Source organism: Dysidea avara, chromosome 8 (genome assembly GCF_963678975.1).
Source record: "Dysidea avara chromosome 8, odDysAvar1.4, whole genome shotgun sequence".
Lineage (NCBI taxonomy): Eukaryota > Metazoa > Porifera > Demospongiae > Dictyoceratida > Dysideidae > Dysidea > Dysidea avara.
Genome location: NC_089279.1, coordinates 2434344 through 2452648, shown reverse-complemented (window position 1 = coordinate 2452648; position 18305 = coordinate 2434344). Strand labels below are relative to the sequence as shown.

Genomic DNA, 18305 nt, shown 5'->3' with positions numbered 1-18305 from the left:
ACTTCAGTCTAAACAATAATTTGGAGATAACAGAGTGTTAAAAACTTGGGTTGTTATTAAAAAGTTGGACAGTTGTACAGTTTCAGCATTATCATAATGTAGACAAGCATGGAGACAAATGCTTTATAGGTAAAGAAGATATCAATTGACTTACATTTTTCTAAACCATATAATTAATGGCTGGGGGCAGTTTTGGATAGTTCAAAAGGTTTTTAGAACACAACAGTTTCATCACTGACAAAACAGATTTCATGTTACAGTTCATCAAATAAGAATCTTTCAAGTGGCTACCAATTTTATTAACATGAACCCAACAAATATTAAAGAGGACATGGAATCATGTGACTTGTCCTCACAATCTTACAACTACGAATGCTACTTTAGGACATCACAAATAACTGAGCAACTATATGTAATAATTAAGCAGACAGCAATGAGATGCATCAAATTATTGAGTAAATGAATGAACTAGTCTTCATGGAATTCAGTGAATTTTTAATGGACTCTGCTGCCCATGGCCAGTTACGTACTGCCCTATATGAAGAAGCTATAGCAAAAAAACTGCTGGTGTTGTCATAACATTATGCCACTGGCAGAACACAAACACCCTAAACCTCAAATAAACAAAAAGCACGCATAGCTACACAAAACAGCATTTTCTGTACAACAAAGATTCATTGTACACGATGCAGTGTAAAGTTTGTGTATGCAGTGTAAATTTTGCAATTTTCGATAATTCAAATAGTTGAAATGTTCACAATCCTACTCATTAAGTGTATATTTGTTAGAACATTAAACAAATATGCATACTTTGCCAAAGCAACAAGCCTCTTTAGCTTCACTGTCAGTTTCTTGCACTTAAACAAACACTACGAGAGTACAAGGTTTCATGGAGGACTGCAAAATACTGGTAGCATTACACATATATGTCTACCTGGGTGCACACCTAGATGGAGTATCTTGCAGATATTAACTCAACTTGGAAAAGGATATATATGTTATAATGTACGTATAAGTATAGACTTTCACCCCATATTCCTGATTCCCTCCAAAGGAAGAATAAAAATACCACAAACTGCTGACGTCATGGGAACATTAAGTGGTAGAATCATAGCCTGAGGGGATAAATATTAGGGCTGAAACAATCACGATTTTTTTTAGCATTCGAGTACTCTCTAGAGTTAATAATCGAGTACTCGCGAATACTAGTTGTATGTAGTCCTACCCATTTGACATGTTTTGTACCAACTTACAGCTTTTCAAGTAACAACAATGATACCCCCCCCCCCCCCCCCCCCCCCCACACTAGCACTGTATTAAAGTACTAGTATCACTGTCAAAAACAATTATGCCAATAAAACTCTACAGTCCTCATTGTGTCACTCCCTGATAACAAATGCATCATGTGAGCTGGGACATGTCATCTTAACGAGTACTTGAGTACCAATTTTACTATCCGAGTACCAAAATCCTTATGAGTACTTGTCAAGTAGTATTTGTTTCAGCCCTAATAAATATTACATTAAAGGACTCATAATAATAATAATATACAACATGTAGCAAAATTTAATTATGAAAAGAACTTCGTAAAATTGTGAATGTCTAACAGCCATACTACTATTTATATATATATATAATGTATATCAGTATGTTCATCATGTTATAAGAGGAAATAATATGTGTTGACTATACTCATATAGAAGGTCACCATTTTGCACATTTTTGCAAATCTATGACCAGCTGGAGGATTTATATACACCACAACATGAAGGGGATGCTTTTATCCTATGAGAGACATGAAATAATACTTTCATATAAATAGCACTTTAATACACAGGAATTTACACCGATTCCCAAAATGTCAACATTAGTAATCATTTGTGACCATATTAAGAATTTGTGACAATTACCAGTGTACCCTATAACCTATATTTAGTACTATGTACTTTAGTAGGTACCATATAGTTATACCATTTATGTATGCCAATTTGAACATTCAGTTCTATCAGATTGTGTGTTCATTGTTGACTGTATAATGTAGTACCAATAATATGTATACCACTACAGTGTGCCTATATTTTACTGCAACCATAAAGTTTTTCAGTTCATACTTCATACACTTTGTTAGCATCTATAGGAGTTATATAGCTAGCTTATGCAGAACTGCCGACCGGCATGGCATCAACAAATTATATACTGAATGATAAAAAGCATACTACATTGGACACGGTGTACTATGAATGGTGTTCCATTGCCAGGAGCGAAATACATACTAGAAATGGCTGTCTGGAAAAGTTAGTGAATTAGATTATGATATTAATTTTAATTTATTTTTGAAAAGAAACAGTTACTAAATTAGTTCAATGTGAAATATAATACAGCATGGTCACCTACATCAACCGGCTATACAAACATCTCTTATTACTATTTTACATCAGATAATTGACATCATCAATCAAACGTTCATATTTTTTTAGGGACTACATCAACCAGCTATACAAACATCTCTTATTACTATTTTACATCAGATAATTGACATCATCAATCAAACGTTCATATTTTTTTAGGGACTACATCAACCAGCTATACAAACATCTCTTATTACTATTTTACATCAGATAATTGACATCATCAATCAAACGTTCATATTTTTTTAGGGACTACATCAACCAGCTATACAAACATCTCTTATTACTATTTTACATCAGATAATTGACATCATCAATCAAACGTTCATATTTTTTGAGGGACTGAAATGGCGTCGTGCGCACCAGCTATATCAATTATCGTCTGAAAAGTCAAGTATCCATTATGCTTCGTTGTCAGCTATATTCAACCTGTTACACAGCATTTCGAATCAACAAGTGTTTGAAAAGCACTTCTGCTATCAAAATAGCTACTACGAACAATATGGAAGATTTCCATTACGAAGAGAAGCCATCACATGCTACCACCAAATCAACACTTTTCGCTGTCAGCATGCAAAGATGAATGGGACACAAAGGAGGACACCGAGTCAATGAAGAATGCACTGTAAGTACTGCAGTACACCAAAAGACACCTGTCAGGCCGAAGTGACGTCAAACAGTGAAAAATTAAGCCCATAGCCTTAGCCGTTATCGAGTTACGCGTGTCTGAAGGCATCAGTCAGTTAGTCAGTCACTAGATAATTATGTTACATAATTTTTTTTAAATTCCGTAGCAACTTATTGAAAGCATTTCAGGTCGATCTGAAAGCTTGTTTCGGCTTAGCTTTACCTAACCAATACTGCCTCACCATCGTTAGGGAAAATTGAGGCTGGTTTTTGGGTGATGTTATTTCGTGGGCCACTCCTACTCATTTGTAGTCCCTACTATACAGTACTATCATACTGTATGATTATATTGTTACAGAGAGTAAATTGAAGACTAAAGAGGAAGTCTAGATCTGTAAAGACACTTAGAATTCTGGTAGACTCTGACAATGGAATTGTAAAGTCAGGTAACTAATATTAAGTTCTTAGTTACCTGACCATATTGACAATACTATTGTCAGAGTCTCCTGGAATTCTGAACAATGTCACAGAGTTCTGTCTACCATCTTCTCTCTCACCATTTTCCTCTAAACATATATCATAATAGTTACCATTAGTTACTACAATATTAAATTAAACTTTTTATTATTTACATTTTTTCTCCACCACACAAGTAGCATTAATGATGATATGGATAGCAGTCTCCTGGATGTTTCTGCTGATATGATCAGTGAGAAACCTAAAAAGAAGCCAACATCTCCACAGTCATTTGCTAAGGACGTTTTAAAATGCCTTGCTATAGTAACACCTACCTCAGGTAGGGTCGATGCCGCCAAATCCTTAAGTTCTAATACTAGTTCTGATATGATAATAAGATCCATTTTGACCTTCACTTGTGGCTTTCCTAGGCCTTCTATATGACTTCTTCTCCATTATATAGTTTCAGTGTTTAATTTTAGTTCACTATTTCTTTACATGTTTTTTTACTGCATGGCAGGTACACACACTATATAGCTAAGCTATACACTTATGTAGCACAGACACACATTATAATTTACATGTATATACAAACTAATTATGGCACAAGTTTTATAGAATGGTTGAGTAAACATTTCTTTTCAAATATAATTTCTTCATGCATAATTGTATAAATGTATATGCAATCAATTGAACACTGATCATGAACGGGTGTGTGTGTGTGTGTGTTTGTGTGTGTGTGCGTGTGCGTGTGCGTGTGCGTGTGCGTGTGCGTGTGCGTGTGCGTGTGTGTGTGTGTGCGTGTGTGTGTGTGTATGTGTCCAGTCATGTAATGGAGACCTGCAGCTGGTGACCTGGTGTCAACTGGAGAAACATCAATGGGTACTTGGTGTTTACTGGGGAAGCAATGCATGTCACACAATGGGTGGTCCAGGTATGACTTCAGGTGCTCACACCTTCACCTGTAAGAAATAGTACATCCTCCTGCAGCTAATAGTTCTGCCCAAGGAGGATATTAGCCTACACTGACTCATAGCACCTGAGTAGTGCACAAGTGTCCCAGACTGTAGGTGTGACCATGCTAACATGGCAGCTGAAGATTGTGTGTGTGTGTGTGTGTGTGTGTGTGTGTGTGTGTGTGTGTGTGTGTGTGTGTGTGGGTGCGTGTGTGGGTGCGTGCGTGGGTGGGTGCGTGCGTGGGTGGGTGGGTGGGTGGGTGCGTGCGTGCGTGGGTGCGTGCGTGCGTGTGTGGCTATATAGTGTTTGCGGACTTGTGGCAGGCAGGAGGAACATAGCTTGGGATACAAAGGGCAAACAGTAAACAATAAATGTATGCTGTACACTCCATTATCCAGCATTTAACTACAAGTGCATGACATACCGGTATGATGTTCCCCAGATGTCTACACCACCACAAACATCTGTACCGTACGGAGGGAAACTTTGGAGGAGGAAAAATTTGGCGAATCAAGCAAAATATCACTGTTGACGAAATAAAATTTGGCGAATTGTTAACAAAGCGCACGCCGTATTGAATTAATTAGATCACTAATTGCTGTGCGTGAAGTGAGAACTGGAGTGCCACGCCTCTCAGCGATTCGGCGCCTGGAGTCAGCTACCAACTAAAAGGTAATACTATATAGACAGTAGATCTACACTCTCTGGAATAGTGAATATTATACTTAACATGGTAGGACTCGCTATACTTGAAGTTTGAGGATACCACGTGTACAGTAACTAGCTACCTAGTGAGGTAGTCGAGGCAGGCTTGGCTCTAGCGTAATGCCTTGCCCACTATCCCTTGGTCGAGTAGAAAATTGATTAGTTCGAGGCTTGGTTTGCTATTTCCTTCGCCACCAAAATATTTGGATGGGGAAAATTTGGCGAATTCATGGTCAATCGCCAAATTTTAACGGCGCCAAAGTTTCCCTCCATACGGTATTACAATTGTACTAACAATTCTATGTTTTCCTTCATTATTATCATTAATATTGCTAGCTACATTCTTGAGATGATCATCTTCCTGTAAACTTGTATGGGTGTTTCAGTGTCATTTTTGAATATTGATACACATTGATAGATCATTTCTAGTGTTACACACTCAACGTGATTCCTGTCATGTGCTTAAAACAATACAAGCTAAACACCTTATAAATGTTCAGCATTCAACATACCTGACACTTACAATTGTAGTCAATATGTTGTAGGAATTTTGAAGTGGTCAGTGTGCACTGACTTAGAATGATCAATTGCATGGTCTTTGTGGTGGTCAGTGATATCTGCTCCAGTCACCTACATGTCACATGCAGTGCATGTGGTACAATTCAGGTTGGCTTATGTTATATTGTGAATATAATATCTCAATCAAGACCCATGGTATTAGTTTTGGTACCATCTGAGAATGCTGTATACACAGTATCACCATATGGTATGCATGTTTGTTCTAATACTGAATCCCATTCCAGAATAAACATTAATGGTAAACATTGCTTACACTAGCTAAGTGTGTTGGCTGTGAACACCCTGGTCAGACCCAAAAGTTCAACAACTTCAAAAACTATACATGATACTTTAATATAGTTAATTTAACAGTTTGTCATGAGCTGTACTGTATGCACACAGACAATAGTCTGTGCAGGTCTTCCCCACACAACACATACTACATGTGGACACTGTAGGAGTGTGTAGTGTAGTGTTTCGTTTCTATTGGATGATATCATAATGAAATCAGCCACGTCATTGTTGAAACTACAATGTTGACCGTACAGGAATTAAGCAAAGGCAAATCATGTATCTCATTGGATATTAAATGAAGGCTTAATATTGGCAGAATCCTTGTTCTTAGAGAAACACAACATGGCCACAAAATGAACCAGAGCTCATATAATAACAGTGTTGTAGATCATTGTCCATGTACAGTATTCAGACTGGTATTGAAGCAGCTCAACATTTACAATGTATTAATTGACAAAAATAGAATATTAGTGTACTATCATTCCCCATTTGTCATATGAGAGAATATGATAGCATTCAATTAGGCATGACCCTTCTCTCTAGGTGTAAAGTATATAATGAGGTGACTGTCAAGCTTTACTGTATCAATAAGGGAAGTACTGTGCGGTATGTATAATTAGTGGGGAAGTAAAAGAATTAGCAGAGCTCAAGTGTTGCCATATCGGCAATAGTTAATTACAGTAATTCAGCTGGAAAATTTTGACAGTGAATTGTCAAATATTGTGGCTTGTCATGGTAACATGTATACAAAAACTCAGATTCATACTATACAATAGCAATTTTCTCTGTATAATTCATTCAAAAATGAATGTGGTACACGACTCAAATATATCAGATGACCTGACACTATATTATGTTGCAGTGTATGGCTTGCATGCTACAATCCAAACTACATGTACATACAGTGGTGCTATGAATTTTCAAATAAAAAATGTTGCATAAAATTACCAGAGCCATTTTTGTTGATTACATAACACCAAGAGTTCAGAGCCAAGATTTTATAATGGTGTAGGCCCTAACACATTATAAACTCTTGATAACACTTATACTGTACATTGAAAATGTACCTGCTCATCACAGGAATGGTTGCCTTGTTATAACTTTTCCGCCAATTTCCGGTAATGATTATCTTTTAATGTGCTAACAATGGAGGTATCACAATACATCTGGTTCAAGTTCACATTGTAAAGATAACAAAAGTCCCTAGTATCATAACTATGCTGGGTACCCACAATCAGATGGTTATTGCTTATAACAATTGTGCACTGTAAATATATAGCTGTCATGGTATACAAACTAACCAATCAATCATCTTATCCTACTCATCACAGATCTCGATTATTATTGGCAAAATTGGATAGTGAGCAGTGTAAATGGTCTATAACAAAAAAGAGCTATTAACTTGAGGAAAAGTACAAGGTGTACATATCACCTGTTCTTACTCTGAAGGAACGCAAGGTAAATAAAGGCTCTAAGAGAAGAATTAAAGTGACAAAGAGAAAATGGTGAGAAAGATATCATAACAAAATTGTATTGAAGAGTAACTACCCCACAATCTAATCTTTAGAACTCTGCAACTAAAATTATTGTAATTAAAACTAGTACTGTATAGTTATGGCAGCTGGTACAGGATATCAGCTGACCTCCAGCTGCACTTTTGTCATACATGTATGTTTACCTATTACTCATTTTTGTAATCACACTATGTAGCTGTAAAGTTTTAAAAACAAAATAATAATAATCTTACTGATCAGTGATTACACATTCCATTAATTATCATAGTAGTGGAGTGATAGTTCAGCTTATACAGTACTCTACATGGACTTAGTAATTGATATCAATTATCATATGCTGTCACAGTCTAAATTTGGTTGAGGATATTTATAGCTAAGTGGCTGTGCTTCACATCGCATTGTGACATATGACAACAGTATATAGTTACATTCTGAGTGTGTCATATGATTTAGTGTTGTCTTTCTATTTCTAGTGTGAAGTTGTAAAAGTTATTAGACAACTGCTTTGTTGTAATGGGAAACGTAACTACAAGAATGACTAGTTCACCAATTTACATTATTAGAACCAGTTCAACTTGACCATATAAACATAGTATATAGATCAAAATTAATTGCATGCACTTACAGCATTTGTATAACAGAGATCATGGAGGTTAGCACAAAAAATAATGACTAGAAATCAGCCTCACAATACCTTCATGACGACTTGAAAGTATTATAACCAAGCCCAAAAGTGCCTTCAGTGTGACTTGAAATGCTTCTGATAAGTTGTAAAGAAATTTTAATCAGTTGGATTTTCTAGTGCTTGACTGAGTGACTAATGTCATCAGCTCAATAATGGCTAAGACTATGGGCTTGATTTTTTTAATACTAGATGTCACTTCAGCCAAACAAGTGCTTTTTGGCATGCCACAGTATACACAGTACAATGTATTCAGTACAATGCATGCATCATGGACTTACTTTTGTTCTCATTTTTTCATTTCTCTTTGCTGACAACGTAGGTGTTGATCCGCTGTGGCACATAGTGACTGGATTAATTGCAATGGCTCTTCTCGTACTTTTTTGTTTGTTTGTAAAATGGTACATCGGGCTGAACATAGTTGAAAACAAAGCATAATGACCACTTCACTTTGGGGCAGGCATCCATTGGGGCATGCATTCAGATTAAAACATTAAGTCTGTCACCATTCTTTCTTTTGATGTGATGAGTTGGGTTTACCAGTTAACTGGGTTACAAAAAAGTAACAAACAAGTACAATTTAAGTTTGATTAAGGACAATATAAATCAAAGGTAGTGAGGTTGAAGTCGCCTACGACTGAAGATATACTATATAGCTAGTGGACCTAATTTTAAATTAGTAGATATATGTAATGAAGGTGACAGATAGGTGCAGGCGACCTCACTTATTTCCGTGCTTTTATGTCACGATCCCTTATTGATTCCACACCAGCTTGCAGACTGAAGTTACTATGACTATTGAGCAGTGGCGGATCCAGGATGGGGCATTTGGGGCAAATGCCCCCCCCCCCCCCCCCCCCCCCCCCTTCAAGAAATTGCATACAAGATCGAGATACTCTAATAGAGCAGTCAATTACTCTAATAAAGCAGTCACAATGTTCATGAGGCAGTGTAGCTTACCTATGAAGCTATAAATAGGATTTTATTTTACATAACAGACGTGATATAGTTGGTAAGGATAACTAGCTATTATTGTCGTGACCTTTTTTTTTTTTTTTTTTTTTTGGTCTTCAACTGTTTTTCAGAAAGGTGCCCCCCCTCTTTCGAAACTCTGGATCCGCCCCTGTTGAGTACACACTGTTTTGTCTTTTGTCTCCTTACAATAAAACAAAATAGCTGTCAGCATTCCAGTTATTTTTACAAATTAATTTCAGAGCTTATCCATCTCCCTCTTAAATGCCATCATTATTTCTGTTGATCTTGACAAAATGTTGAATGTGTCAGCAGCAGAACTTCCTGTCTGGAATTTCCACAACTGTGACTTCAATTTCATTTTGAGGTTTTTGGTCAAAACAATGTTATAGACTGTTTACTACAACGCAATGAACAGACAGTGTGTTGCCCCTTGAACTTAACATTGTTTGTGGGCTGTACTGTAATGGATATTGTCTGCTCTAGCACCACACCTCAATAGTAAGGTTTTTTGCCCAACCCATTTGAGCGGAACCAGTTTTGCATGATGCTATGGTTATCCCTCTTCTTAGCTACTATACAATGTCCTCCATACAGTCACAGAGTTGTTGGTTGACAGTACATGACTCACTACATCAATGACACAGTTAGCCAGTCACCAACCTTGTCACACAACAGTATAAGACAATGAAGCATTAAATAATTAGGCTATTGAGCAACTTGGGCAGTTTTGCAGTTTCATGAGGCAGATACTATGAGTAGTGACACCTTATGGGAAGAAGGTATGTGATCGACTTACATTTTCTAAACCATATAAAGCATGGGTACAGTTTTGAAAAGTTTGTAGAACAGAATGGTTTCATCACAACACAGGTGTTACAGTTTAGTAGGTAAGAATTCTTCAAATGGTAAATGTAAGTCACCAGTGCATGCATGTATGGATGATCCAGTATTGTGATAAACATCATCTGCTAATTGTATTGTGATCAGTGTTTATGGACAATTAATGTACATTAATGGTTAACACTTTAATAGCGATGATTAGTGATGACACTTATAAGACATGAGAATCAGTGGGTCCACCAATTTCTACCCAAAAAGCATAACACCAATTAAATTCCTCAGTGACTTTTTATCAGCTCTGCTGACCTTATTCTCATAAACCTAACAAAGATTACAAAATTTGGAATCATGTGACTTGTCTTCTCAATCTCACAACTACGGAATACTATAACATTATTAGGACATCACAAAATATTATGTTGAGCTTCTTGTTGCTTAAGGTTATGGAACGAGCAACAATGATAAGCAAACAACATTAGACGCAGTGTGACTGTAAGTTAATTGACTCCACCATCTTCAAGAAATTTTATAAATTTCTTAATGGGCTCTGCTGCCCAGACCACTCTAGCTGAACAATTAATCATATATTGTCATAACATTATGCCACTGGCAAAACAACACCCCACAAAAGCTCATTTAACTAACAAGAACATGTACACTAAACAGCATCCTGTAAAATGCAGCCCTCCAGAAACCTTACATACACTATTGTAATGTTTTAGTACATGAAACGTTAAGACTGAAGGGGCTTGTTGATTGTGCAAAGTATGTATATTTGTTGCAACACAATACCCCGACAACTGTACCAGGCACACATTTTACAGTGCTGCATACTGTGATCTATTGTGACTGCACATATGGTACTCAGCCAATCATCACAGCTACCCATACAAGACTTGTAGTTCTTACTTGCTATGGCTGCACTGCTACACTTGGGGAAGTAGTGACGCTGCCATGGGTATATTTCTGTAGATTAGTATGGGCATTTACCATACTTGGCATTGTGTGTAATGTGTTGGCATACACCTATTATTGTACATCACTTGTTTTCAACATGGGTGTTATTTGAGTTAATCCCCTGGGGTACACAATCTGGGTGTGTATCAACCATAAAAGACAAGTACTATTAGCTAAACATGCCAGGCCCTGTGCAATTTATAGCTACTGCAACTATTATAATATTTCAGCTAGAGTGCATGAATGTTGTAAAGTGACACTTTACTATAGTAACAGCAAATTTGGCCACAGTATGCATGTTGGATAATAAAAAGGTTCAACAGTTCATAATCCCTAACCACAATAGTCTACATTGATGGGTTCATAAGGGTATAATAAATGTTTATTGTTGTGTTCACCTTAATCAACATGTTGGACTGGCTCTGACTTGCATCCAGTGTCTGCACACACAGGCACTGCACGTATAGAGTTGCTCAAATTTCAGAGGGAGTATAGTGATTCTAATACTACTGGCTACAAGCAAGAAGCAGCTATTTGCTAGCACTTATCTTCTAGACTATACCTGCTACCTCAACATGGAAGTGTTGTTGAGCCTTTAGCTATCAATTAATAACACCTTATCATAATAGGTGATGTCCTTTAGGAAGCTGATGATTGACTGATTGTATCAACAATGTAGATTGACAGCAGCGTTGAAACCGGGTCACTATACTGCTGACCCGGATAGCATGTGACCCGGATTAATTAAAGCCGAGGCGTGCGATAAGAGCCATGTTTCGGGTAGTGTCGAGCGAGCGAGACTACGTTTTGAGCGTTCGATTCGTGTTGAGTAAACGAGTAGTGATAACTAAGCCGGAAAGTTTATAATTTAAAATCAGTCAGTAGGTTTGGTTCCACGTAGCTACTGTGAGTTTACAGACAGCAATTGGGTGTGGCTTCGTGCATACCTAGTATTACAATTTCCCGATATATTAAAGTGGGTGTGGCTCACAAAAGTACTTATCCTGCTGCAAGACTAGACTATATACAACTCTTACAATAATCGGTTAGTGGGCGTGGCTCCACGTAAGCTTACAGACAGCAACGGACACAGTTTCGTGCTACAGACAGCACTTACTAATAAGTGGGTGTGGCTGAGCATATCTTTGTAACGCGATAAGTGGGCGTGGCTCACGAAAGAGCTACGCGACTAGCGTTTATCAGTTTCCACGTCGTCAAACGAGCAATTTTGTTTCTCACGTGATCCAATCCGGGTCAGACCTGGATAATTTGTAAACCCGGATGACCCGGAGAAAATGTGACCCGGTTGACCGGATGACCCGACCGGTTTCAACGCTGATTGACAGCGACACATTTCTCCATACACTTGCTATAATAATTTGATCAGCATTCAACAATGATTATGGCATGAAGACATAATGCTTCACTACATTACAGGATGCTCTTAACCCATATCAGTTCTTATATGATAATAAGATCCATTATGACCTCCTTCACTTTATTATCAAATTGTTTAATGGGATACACAAAAGGCATGTGCCTGTACACTTGTGGCCACATGGCTTTCCTAGACCTTTTATAAGACTTCTTCTCCATAATATTATTATAGTTCCAGTGTCTAATTCAGTTCATTATTTCTTTAATTATCCACATAACACATGAATGCTTAATGGACATAATTATGTGAGGACATATGTACAGTATATACACACTCACAAGTTATAGAGAATAGCTGTGTAAACTTTTAATTTGAGCAAACAAATAATGTTGCCTCGTTTGCTTTTAATTGTTTTGCTTGCTTGTGTCTACCCAGCTGTTAATTGGGGAGCCCACCCAGCTGTAATGTCAGTGGGTACCTGGTGTAAACTGGGGAAACAAATGTCAACTATCCATGTCTTGCATAGTAGGTAAATAGGACTTCAGGTGCCCATACCTTCACCTGTGAGACATGGTACAGCCTCCTGCGGGTTACTAGTCCTTCCCCAGGAGGATTTTCCTGCACTGACTTGTAGCACCTGAGTAGTGCACAGGTGTTCCAGTGTGACCAAAAGAGTGACAAAATTAGACCCATCCTCAGCAACTCTCTTCGGTCAAACTTTTCAGCTGTGGTACCATGGTGTTTAGTTCTACTAACAGTACCCTCAAAGGTTGAACCTAAATTTCGTTGAATGGTTGTCTTGGTGTTTTATTGAAACAGCTGGTACATACTATTTGGAATGAGATGTCTAGAAGGATCTAGAAAATGCAAGGAGCTGACTGGTTCAGTCTCACCAGAAGCTAATCGATCAAAGAAACATAATAATCAGGAAGGTGATACATGTGTTAATTGTAAAATTACTATTAAAGACGAGGAAGAATGTAGTATTCAGTGTCAGTGGTGCCAGTCCTGGGTGCACAGTAAGTGCGCCAATCTGAAGGATGAATAATGTACTATTCTATGTAAGCCTAGCATTAACCTTGTGTTTTTCTGTACTATGTGTGCACCAAATTTAGATGAAGTTCTGGAGTTCTTTGAAGACAATAAGACTGAAAAGTCAGTACAATTACTTGTATCACATACTGCTGGTTCACTGGATAGGCATGACAATGCTAGCAGCAGCCCTTTGTTCGTTGTTGTTTGTGTGTAGTGTGTGCGTCTGTGTGTATAGTATGCATGTGTGTTGTAGTGTAGTGTGTGTGTGTTGTAGTGTAGTGTGTGTGTGTGTGTGTGTGTGTGTGTGTGTGTGTGTGTGTGTGTGTGTGTGTGTGTGTGTGTGTGTGTGTGTGTGTGTGTGTGTGTGTGTGTGTGTGTGTGTGAGTGGCAGGTAGGAGGGACCTGTTGAGTGCAGTGGATAAGTAACCAAGAGCTCTACGCTGTTCACTACAGCCTCCTCCATTGTATGTATGTATTTATAAGGGCACTCATGCTAATTTACAGCAGTATCCCCCAGACATCCATCTACATCAATATCTATATGCGTACAATAAAAAAATTTCCTTCAGGTAAACCTTTGTTTTTTAGTTGTCTGATATTGTTAGCTACATTCTAAAAAATTTCCTTCAGGTAAACATTTGTATTTCTTTAGTTGTCTGATATTGTTAGCTACATTCTTGAGATACTAAATCTTCCTGTCAACTTGTATGGGTGTTTTAGTATGGCTTGATACACATTGTTGTCATTTCTAGTGTTACATTTTTCTATCATATTTGACACTTTGTAGTCTATAGTTGTATAGGCATTTAAACAATTCAATTAGGTCTTTGTGGTGGTAATACAGCTTGATCAGTGATCAGTCACCTAAATGTCTGTAGCACAGATAGTGGATGTAGTACAGATGATCTCAATATATCACATTATACTATGCATGCATATGGTGGCTATAGTTTGGTAGCAATGTACAACCACAAAAGTCATATAGGCTTACCACGTCATCTGAGAATGCTGTATAACGTTATCACCGTTGTATGGTACGCATACTGTATGTGCTACATATGTGTGCTCTAATAACAAATACCATCTCAGAATTAACATTTGTACTAAATGCTGAACATACATCACTTGATGTGTTAATAATGCTTTGGAGCACCCGACTAGCTACAGACATAAATCAACCCAATCCAGCATTATACTAGTTGATTTAGCAGACTTACATGGACCAGTTGTCTGTACAGGTCTTCCACCATGTACACCACACATACTGTTTGTGAACACTATAGGAGTGTGTGGTGTAGTGTGTCTTTTCTAGTGGATTGCAAAATAACAACTACCCTATTGTTGAAGCTACAATGTGTACTTTGAATGTAAGTTGAACATAAAAATTGTCATCCTGTGTTAACCGAAGGTTAGAACACCATTGTTCATAGAGAACTACAATCATCTAATGTGCTCATAAAATGTCATCTTACAGGAAGCAGGAGTTGTAGATCAGTGTCCATATTAGGAAATGATGCTGTAAAGGATTCTGGCTGGTATTGAAGCAGCTGCAGTTCAACACAAACATGGAGTATTGGTGCACTATATCATCCCCCACAAGTCACATGAGGGGGAATATGATAGCACTCAATCAGGCATGGTGTAAAGTATATAACTGAAATATTTTCGGTGTCATGGTTACTGTGTCAATAAGAGAAGTACCGTGTCTAGTCGGGAAAGTAGAAGAATTAATGAGCAGTGTGTTACCATAACGTGTAGTACCAATACTTAATTAATTCAGCTGGAAAACTTTGACTCATCATGACTTGTCGAATATATTTCATGGAAAATTTGTGGCCTGTTTGAATTAACATGTATATGGACGCTAGCTCTGTCTCATACTATGTATATCACCTATCAGATGACCTTGCACTGTACGCTGCATACAAGTATAAAGCATGCTACATATTATACATACAGTATAGATAGTGCTTTGAATTCTCAAATAAAAACTGTAATCAGAGTCATATTTCCTCAATTAAATAGCACTTATACACTTGCTCAGTTGTTATCAAATTTCAGGAATTATTATCTTCTCATGCATACAATGGAGGCACCACAATATCAGGAGTTCACATTGTATAGATACCAAAAACACTCTAGTATCATAACTATGGTAGCTACCAACATGGTCATCAATTGTACAATTAAGTTCATAGTTGTCATGGTATTAAGCTAGCCAATCATCTCAATGATCAGTGATCACACACTGATGTTATATGTTGTTTCATTAATCACAAAGTAACTGATAGTAATGAATGCTCATACTCTACATGCCCAAACTAATTACACTTACTAGATAATTATGGTGGAGGATAAGTGCTTCTTGTCACATTGCATTGTGACATATGATATACATAACAGTACACATTCTGAGTGGGCCATACAATTAGTGTTGTCTTTCCATTTGTAGTGCCAAGTTGTAAAGTTACTTTGTTGTAGTGGGCAATGCACGGGATAGCAAAAGTAATAACAAGTTTATTCATTTCCACTATATTAGCAGCCACTTCAACTTGGAAAATCAAGTACACTCATTCACCAACTAATACAGTGATGTTTGTTTATTGAACTTCCATGTTGAATTAATATATAGTACAAATGTATTAGCTATATACGGAAGTAAGAATTTCTGTCAGGATCAGATAAAACATACTGCATTGATTTCATTCCTGCAGTTACTGAAAATTGTTGAGTAAAAACACAATTTTATTATTTTGTATGCTTGCATTCTAGGACAAAACTGTCAGTATTCCAATTGTTTTTACAAATGAATTCTTACAGCTTGTGTATCTCCTGCATCAGCTTAAAAGAAACGTTCTCATTGTATATATATACACGTAAAAATAGCCCTAGTTAGCTTCATTTACAAATCTATGTAAGTTCTATACAGTATGTAAATAGATCAGATGCTGGATGTTGACGTAATGCTGATTTGTGTCTTGAAGTTCACAAAAATGACCCCAAAATTTGTCATTTTTAACAATAAAAACCTGTTTCATTAACTGGAATTAAGGATTACAAATTCTGAAAACGTTTGATAGAACGTTTTGTAAATGATGAATGTATGCATATGTAAGTCATGCAGAATTGACTATAAATACATGCAACATTGGAATACCATGTAACAGTCAGTGGGTGTGGAACTGTTTGAGAAGGGAATATGCTTGTATTACCGGCAATTTTTGAAGGGTGAACAGATAAGCAGCCATCCATGGCTTGGGTGACCAGATCCCACATGCAACCCCAGTTTTTAGGCCGGAACGTTTTAGTAGGCATCATCTAGTATATCAGGCCTCCTTCAGTCTTCAGTTAACTACAATAGACTGTTTACTACAACACAGGCTTGTTTATCCACTAGTCTCTACTGTAAACATCTGGACTACTGAAATAATTTTTATGTATAGACTCTTTTATTGAATGAAGTACAGGCAGCATGTTGCCCTTTGTTTGTGGACTACATACAATGGATGCTGTCTGCTCTAACACCACACCTTAGTATAATAGCAAGGAAGTTCTCTTGAGCCAGTGGAGTCAGTTTTGCATGATGCTATGGAGTATAAAGTTATTCCTCCATAGAAAGGTAGAGTGGAGTTGCAGGTTAACAGTAAGTGATGCACTACATGTTACATGCATGGACGCAGTCATCCAGTCACCATGTAACCTTGTCACAACTGTGAAGACAACTACAGTCTAGACAATGATTTGGAGATAACAAAGCATTAAATAATTATGACAACTTGCCGCGACAGATTTGCTGTTTCACTATCTAAAATGAGACAAATGCTGACACCTTCGGGGAAGAAGGTATGTGATTGGTTTACACCACATAATTCCCGAGGACAGTTTTGAACAGTCCAAAAATTTTCAGCTTAGAGCATTTCAAACACAATGGGTTTACCACAACACAGATTTCAATATTGACACTGTTACAGTCTGTGAGGTAAGAATCTTTCAAGTGGTAGATGCCAGTCACCAGTGGGTGATCCAGTACTGTGATATACATCAAGGTGGCTTGCTAATTGTATATTATTTTTATGGACAATTATTGTACATTAATGGTAATAGTGATGATTAGTGATAACACTAATAAGATATAAGAATCGGTGGGTCCATAAATTCCTACCCAAAGAACATAAAATTTGAAATTCCACATTGACTTTACATCAGCTCTGCTATAATTTTATTCTCATAAACCTAACAAAGAGGACAATATTATGTAACTGGAAATCATATCTCAATCTCACAGAATACTACTTTTAGGATATCAAATTGGGCTCTTGTTGCTTATTAAGGTTATATAGAACTTTGCGGATTGCAGCAAAGAATTGAGCAACAAGAAATAGGACAACATTTAGATACGTCGTAATTGTCAAGTAAGTGGATGAACTACATAGTCTTCCAGGAATTCTAAATTCCGTAATGGACTCTGCTACCCAGCTACTACCATATTTGTATAATTATTAAGAAGCTAGAAGATAACCTGATATTAATCATATGTTGTCATAACAACATTGGCAGAACACAAACATCCTCAATTAAACAACAAGCGCATGTACACTATAAATAGCATTTTCTGTACAACAAAGACTCACTGTACATGTAGTATAAATTATGTCACAGTATGTAAAAGTGTTAGACTGATATATAATTCAAAAGGTTGTCAATGACCGAAATGTTCACAACTCTTATACTAAGTCTACAATATTGTACAAAATGTGCATACCTTTGCACAAGCAACAAGCCTAAACCCCATCAGTCTCAATATCAGTTTCAGCTACAAGGATTCTGGAGGACTGCGAAATACTGATCCATTTCGTATGTCTCTTACCAGGGCTGCCTGCTACATTTAATTATTTATGCACTCTTGTTGAACTGTCAAA

General features: G+C 37.2%; 2 long non-coding RNA genes across 5 annotated transcripts; both read right to left on the bottom strand.

The window, feature by feature from the left end:
• Window positions 1–1369: 1369 nt before the first annotated feature.
• LOC136264239 (uncharacterized) lies at window positions 1370–9004 on the bottom strand. 4 transcript variants are annotated; one of them, XR_010705012.1, is made up of 5 exons: window positions 8483–8912; window positions 7307–7476; window positions 5666–5783; window positions 4873–5614; window positions 1370–1507 (listed from the first exon to the last, which is right to left on the bottom strand). It is a non-coding gene; the product is annotated as an uncharacterized lncRNA (long non-coding RNA). The 4 variants fall into 4 exon arrangements; XR_010705014.1 differs by lacking the exon at window positions 1370–1507 and adding an exon at window positions 8927–9004 and having other exon boundaries at window positions 4770–5614; window positions 8483–8612; XR_010705013.1 differs by lacking the exon at window positions 1370–1507 and adding an exon at window positions 8927–9002 and having other exon boundaries at window positions 4770–5614; window positions 8483–8748.
• Window positions 9005–9343: 339 nt separating this feature from the next.
• On the bottom strand, window positions 9344–11698 carry LOC136264240 (uncharacterized). Its single transcript, XR_010705015.1, has 4 exons — window positions 11543–11698; window positions 11372–11486; window positions 10926–10982; window positions 9344–9803 (listed from the first exon to the last, which is right to left on the bottom strand). It is a non-coding gene; the product is annotated as an uncharacterized lncRNA (long non-coding RNA).
• Window positions 11699–18305: the final 6607 nt, after the last annotated feature.